Source organism: Eupeodes corollae, chromosome 2 (genome assembly GCF_945859685.1).
Source record: "Eupeodes corollae chromosome 2, idEupCoro1.1, whole genome shotgun sequence".
In the NCBI taxonomy this organism is placed as follows: domain Eukaryota; kingdom Metazoa; phylum Arthropoda; class Insecta; order Diptera; family Syrphidae; genus Eupeodes; species Eupeodes corollae.
The window spans coordinates 120,202,134-120,209,539 of NC_079148.1; the positions used below are offsets into that span (position 1 = coordinate 120,202,134).

Consider the following 7,406-nt stretch of genomic DNA (forward strand, 5'->3'; position numbering starts at 1 on the left):
GATCTTCTATCAAAATATCGGGTTTTCGAAGCAACTGTCAACACTTGCATGTGCTAGTTGGTGCTCACGTTTTTGGATACTTGGCTTTCGAGCAGTTTGAAGCAATTCAAAGACATTTTTTCAAACGCTTGTTTAAATTACCTAATTCAAAACCAAATTATGCTATTTACATGGAGTCTGGCGTAACACCAATATATACTCAAAACCTCAAAACGAGCTCAGATTATTTAATAAGAGTGATGAAAGGAGTCTTCATAAAACCATCTTGCTAAGACTACTGCAATCTAATGACAGCCCTTTCAAAGAATGGAGGCAGCTAGCTATCTCACATGAAGCTAACTTAACTTTATTGGAGTTAAATGTCGATGAATGGAGCACTATGTTTGCAAATGTTACTGCTAAAATTGATGAAAGAAATTACAATCACCATCTCTCTAAAGCTTCGTCAACATCCTCCAGGAACACCTATAGGAACATCAAACACCAATTACCACAAGATACTAACTATTTCAATAATGAATTACCGACCTTAGCTGTAAGTTATATCTTTAGAGCACGAGTTGAAATTTTAAATCTTAACTATGTGCCTCATTGTGCTGATCTTACAGAAATTTCTAATTTATGTAACAGAAGAGAAATAGAAGATATACATCATTTCATTCGTAGAAATTAAATGGTTCGCTAGGATGGTCTACCCTATATAATTTCTGTAAGCACACCCTACATTTCCGAAATAGTTTCCCAACGTAAAATCTAATCATTGGGCCAGTTTCCATTATTTAAAACTTTTTAATTTTGTGTTCCAAATCACTTTAAAATCGATTTTTGTTTATGTTTCAAATCATATTAAAATTGTTATTATTTTTGTGTTTCAAATCATACCAAAATTGTTAATGTTTACCTATCAGGCTACCATGATTTAAAATATTCTAATTTTGTTTTTCAAATCACTTTAAAATTGTTAACTTTTTATGTTTCAAATGATATCAAAATTATTAATGATTGTTTATCAAGTTTTTTCTATTGCTTAACTAATTTATTTAAGTATACGTATTGTTATTGTTTTTTTTTAATTTTTAACATTATAAATTAATTATTTAGTTCAATTATTTTACTTTTATATTTTTCTTTTATTATGAAATGTCAAATCAGGTAGACGGCAGAATTGCCAAGTTATTTTTAAGTAAGAATTATTGTTTAAATTTAATAAGAACAAAATAAAGAATTTATGTATCTATCTCTATCTTTCCTTTTTCAATACAATTTCTAAGCAAACTTTCAGATCACTTAATTTTTTCAATTTCTTAAAAAACTACAGCAGTTTTACTTAACATCTGATATTAGATTAATGTGGTTCAGTGTTTTCGAAGCATTTGATATTGAATTAGGTCCATATAGAAGTTTTATTTGCTGTTTAAACCAGAACAAGCGGTTAGACATTTACCGACGGTATTTTCATGTACCTTGCAACTAAATTTTTTGTTAACAAATTAATAGATTTTTATTAAGGTTTCTTGTCCTAATGCTGGGGACTGGAATATATGTAATTTGTTTGGGTCATGAATTGTGGAGAATCAAACAAAACTAGTGTGAATATCTTTTTGTAAAAAAGGAAAACGAAAATGAGCCTTTTGTTAAAAATTAAAGACAACATTAAAATTAAGTGTGAATTTTTCATCTCTTTTTTGAGTCTTACAAGAAATATCTTACCAGGGAAAATTTAATTTCAGTATTTTCTCCATTCGTTCCATTACTGATCTTCGATAACTTTTTTCACGACTGAAAAGGATTATTTTTTTGGAGACTGTTCGATATACATTAGGCATGTAATCTTATTTCTAATTGAAAGTGGAATTTCGTTCAAATGAAACTTATAAAAGGTACGTGCGTTGATTTTAAAATTCCGAGCGATACAATAAATAAGATTGATATGAACAGTGTATGATTTTTACGAATCGCTTTTGTTATCTATTATGAAGTCTAGTCAATTTCGAATTTCTCCACTATAATTTAATAAGGCCGTGTTTCCATTTGCAAAAGAAAAATTCTGCAATAAATGTCCGATAGTCTGTCCGACAGTGAATTGCAAGTGGAAACTACCAAGCAAGTTCTATCGCGACAGTACTTTCATAGCTTCTTGCGAGTTTTTGCAAGTGCAATTAATTGCTAGTTTAAACACTATCGACTTGCGACAGTTCTTGCAACTTATCGAAACAGTTTCGTATAACTCGCGCAAGTGGCTGGTTGACGTTTTCTTTATACAAAATGAGTAAAATAAAAGGTCAACAGGAGTCTTTCCTTCGGTGATATTGACTGACGGAATCGAGTGTCTTGTTTTTTTATAATAGGAATAGGACCCTCTTTCAATATCAAAACTTCCAAATCAATTGCGGCCATGCGAGTGAAATTGAAGCATCTTCTATATTTAGTTCGTTTAATAAATTATAGATTGCACCAGCTTACCGTCTTCTCAAAATCCAATATCGAACCCAAGTTGATCTTTTTTTCTTTTTTAATAATAAAATTATCATCGCAGCTGCTAATCGTTGACGTTTTCTCGCCATGACTTCACAATTTTAAGTAAACAACCAGATTTCTTGAATCTTGAGACATTAATTGCTCTCCAGGTGTAAATACATTAGCAAAAAATTGCGACAGTATGATGCGCTAGCTTCTTGCAAGACATTTAATGCAGAAGAAATTGCAAGAATTCACATGACAATGTAAACGCGTCTTCGGGGAGTTAACTTGCAAATGGAGACTGCCTAAGGTAACTAAAATACCCTTAACTTATGAAAATAGATAAATATAAGTATCTATCCACACAATAGAAAGCAATGTTTCATACCTACAAATAAATATTATAGAATTTCTAAAAAAATGCTTAAGCGGATAACAATTTATAAAAATATAGAAGGGAGATAAAAAGCAACCTTGAGGTATACCAAAAACCTTCGTTAGCAAAACGTACATAGGCAATGTATATCTATTATTTTCATGTTGTCATAGTTTATTGTTGATTAAAAACAATCTGTAAGACACGCATAGACATACTGCTTACTAAGTATAAAAATAATTTTTTGTAGAAATTGCAAATATCAAATTCTAAGAATTGTTTGTACTTTTGTGCATAGAAAAACATGAAGATATGTTCATAAGAACGAGTTATAAGAAGAATGCCAACACTATAGATATTAAATCTTATTTCAACTCCCATGTTTAAGATTAAAAAAAATCATGGATTAAACATTTCTTGGATTGGACATGGTTTGTTACTGAGGATCTTTGCGTTATCATTGCATTATTGCAATCGAAATAAACACTGAAGAAATGGCAGTGATTGTCGCTCGCAATGTTCCACTAATTAATGAAGAACAAAGAACAATTTATGACCACATCATGTTGGCAGTTTTTGCAGAACAAGGTGGAATCTATTTTTTGGACGCAAAAGGTGAAAATGGCAAAACACTAATTATTTCGGTAATTCTTGCTAAAATACGATCAAATAAAGGTATCGCAGTGGATGTTGCATCTTCTGAGATTGCGGCAACTTTATAAGATGAAAGCAGAACAGTTCATTCAGTATTTAAACTGCCACTAAATATTCAAAGTACATGGCCACAGTGCTGAAAGTGTTAAATTATCGTATCGGATGAATGCACTACGGCACACAAACATTCACTTGAGGCGTTGAACAGGAAACTGAAAGATATAAAAAACAACGACATACTATTTGGCGGCACCCTATTACTCTTTAAAGGTGATTTCATGCAAACACTTCCCGTTATTCTGCGTTCAACGTACGCTGATGAGATCAACGCGTGCTTAAAATCATCTCTAGAAATTATTTTTATTACAAAACAACGTGTGTCGGGTCAGCTAGTAAGTAAATACATAGGTAGACTTTTAGTTATTTTATTTTAAATAAATCAAGCCTTTAAAATACTTTAAAACTATTGAAATATTAAAGATTTTATAACGTCTATCATAAGCTTGTCATTAAAAAGTTAAGTTAAGCTAAGTTACTTTGTTGCATCCATAAAAACGATCTTCTATTTCGGACCCTAAACATTATGCCATAGTCTGATTTTCTGTTCCAAATATTAAATTGTAAATCAGGACTAAAGAAGGGAAAGACATAAAGTTAAATTGCAAACTTAATTGTCAGCTTGCAAAAACCTTAAGAGAAAATCAAATTTTCTTAATTTAAGTACAAATGTTAAATACTGTTGAAAACAGTAATAGTAATTTACCGTTATACCTAGAAGACACAAATGTTTACGATAAGTGGATCACAAATAAGTTAATTCTAATCTCACGTGAATGCCATTCTTTTCACTATTTTTACACCCGTAACGTCGCAATTACTATTAAATCTCATGATACATCCATGCATCGCCTAAAGGTATGTTTATGCCTTAAAATATGCTCGCAAATTACAGATCAATTTACATGATCAAGCCATAAATTGTAAATTATTACTACTTGCCTGTCATGTTAATCATGCGTAAGTACCTAACCAGTTAACACAGCTTTAAACCAAGTAATTTAATAGTTACGTTACACTTATTATAAATAAGTACAACATGTAAATAAAATCTTAAAACAAAAAATAATAAGTCGGTTTTAAAATATTTAGCTAAACTTACCTTGTAGAGGATCTTGAAGTGAAATATTATTATCCAAATTTGATATAGGTATAAATCGCCTATAAATAAGTCAACAACATAATTAAATATGTTCACTTATTCACTTAAATTTTGCTTTCACCAAGAAAATTTCACACGTGAGACACTTTAAACTTTGCAAAATTTTTAAAACACAAAAAGTTAAAAATTAAATTAAAAAACTTTTTTTTTTCAGAAGAAGTTTCTTTCAATAAAATCTTCTTAAGTTGCTTTTTGACGGATTTCACTAAAACTTTAATTTTTATTTATTAGAGTTAATAATATCCATTTGCTGTATAAAAAATATCACACTATATTTTATTTTATGTATAATTTAGTTTTTTGTTTAAGCTTTTATTCGATTGAGTTTAGTAAAAAATATTTTTACATTCAAATAGAGTATGAGTTTTTTTTATTTGTATTAATAAATTGGCTATCTATTATTTTTGTATTAAAGTTTATTATTCACTATTTAAAAAGATTTAAATATTTTTTTTTTTTAAATTGGCAAGCGATTTTTTACTATAGTTAAGTATTGTTAAAAATATTTTTTTATCGATTAAGACACTTTAATTGCGGCATTCACTTTGTTTTTAATATTTTTTTTCTTAGTTGTTATTGTAGGCATTTATTTATATTTAAGAAAAAATGTATATATTGCTTAGTTAAGTTTTGTAATAATTTGTTGTTGTTTGTATAAAAATACGGTTTGTTAATTTGAAGTAGTTTTCTTTTTTAAAAAGTTACGTTTTATTAATTTATTATGTAAAAAGGTACACTTTTGTAGTAAAAAAACACAAAACAAAACAAAATTGTTTGTTAAGTTTTTTAAATATTTATGTTTGTAGATTTTTATTTAAGAAGACAAATTGGAGAGCAGAGATTTCTTTAAAAATTCAGCACAAAGCGATTGTTATAAAAATTGGTTAAAATGTTTGATTTCTTTTTTTTTGTTTTTGTTTGGTAAATTCTTATTTGAAGAGAAAAGCCGAAGGCAGATTGATTGTTGTTAAGAATGGAGAGAATAAAATTATATATCTTAGATTTTGTATTAGAGGATTTTGTTTATAATAAATTTTGTTGCATTATAGGAAAAAATTTGTAGGTTTAAGTATAATTAATTATCCTTGATGGTGATTTTATATGAAACAATAAAATGACGTGTTGTCGCGACGACCGACGGTTTGAGACAAAACAAAATAATTTCCTTGTCGTAAGAGAGTGTGACTACCAGATGATGATCTCCAGTACCAAAAGTTATCGTGCTGTGGTATCGAGTGTTTTTTTTAATCCTTTCACATTAATTCACTTTGGAGAGTTACACTATCCATGCTATTCATAGAATATAGGGTATATGCACTTTTATTTTGATAATACAACATTTGATAGGTTGTTGTTTGGTTGGTAGGTATCAAGCGGCGTAGGTGGTGATGGTGTGATTGTCAATAAAAAAATAAACAAACCATTTTAAACCGATATGACAAATCAAATAATATCCAGTTACATTCACATTTATTTAGTTAGGTACAAAACAGAAGAACACTAAACTGTCGTCTACTGTTAACAAAATGTGCAAAAAAAACGTTTCTTTTTTTCTTGTAAGTTTATTAAATTTCGTTTCACTGACCCGATCGGCTCTGACGTTGAACCGACACTACCCTACGAGATACTGGCAACGGATTCTTGTCTTTCCATGCAACAGAGCTGAAGCTGAGCTCAAAACTCCAACATAGTTGTCTCGTTTTGATGCATTTGTTAGAAGAGAGCTCGTTGCCAACACACAACGAGAACAAGGCACATGGATAATGTTTGATGGTGTTTGTATTTTGTGTGGAGGAATTTTTCTTTCGTTTTTTGTTTTGTTTTTGTTCTGTATTTTGTTAGTAATGTAACATGGAGAGAGTGAGAGAGAGAGAGGCGCCAGAGTTTACAGTTAGTGTATTTGTATTGTGTTGTGTTGTGTTGTACACAAACGAACGCCTCTCACTGTCTCACTTCGTGTGTTTTTTATTTTGTTTGGGGTGGTCATTTTAGGGTGATGCGATGGTGTAGTGTTGGTTTTAGTGAGGATTGAGGATTAGAAAAACGTGTTTTTCTTTCATCGTGTCGTGTGTCGCTCACGTCGTCGGGTATGCAGTGCGACTGGCTGTGCAGAGTGCAGATGCAATAATAATTTTTGCATTATTTTCAGTTGTTGTTGTTTTGTTTGTGTTTATCATCACAAGCGAATAAAATTTACAATTGCATGATCGAATTGGAGATTTAAATAATGTTGGAAAATGACATTTTGATTGACACGGGCGGGGGCTGCATAAAATAGATAGGTAACTTGCTTGTTACGTAGGAGATACTTTTTTCAATTAAATTTTGTGCAGACTGGTAGGAGTATTACAGTAGCTTTAGGTGTGATTAATTTTTAAACTATAATGATCGACAGATATCAAATATTTTAGATATTATTCAATCGAAAACTAAAAAAGGATTATACATATTTAAATATATCTTTAGTATGAAGTACAAATAAATAGATACATAGGTATAATAATAATTAAGGGAAATTTGAATGAATCTAAACCCACAAGCGAGAATATCTATATTAGGGAGAGATGCGAAGTTTTGTGTACAGCTGTAGGTATCGACGCAATAATGTATTAAAACTTATCCAGATTCAATTCAGAAACACATTTCTTCTTGAGTTGCGTAAATGTTGACTTTTGTTGCCGCCAGGCGTTTTGATTT

At 30.1% G+C, this 7,406-nt stretch overlaps 1 protein-coding gene across 1 annotated transcript in view; it reads right to left on the bottom strand.

The window, feature by feature from the left end:
- Nucleotides 1-6,896, bottom strand: part of LOC129944699 (putative uncharacterized protein DDB_G0291608) — an 82,507-nt gene extending 75,611 nt beyond the window's left edge. The window contains exon 1 of the mRNA XM_056054325.1: nt 4,650-6,896. The gene's annotated coding sequence lies outside the window, so the exon portion shown is untranslated. The remainder of the gene's footprint in view (nt 1-4,649) is intronic.
- Nucleotides 6,897-7,406: the final 510 nt, after the last annotated feature.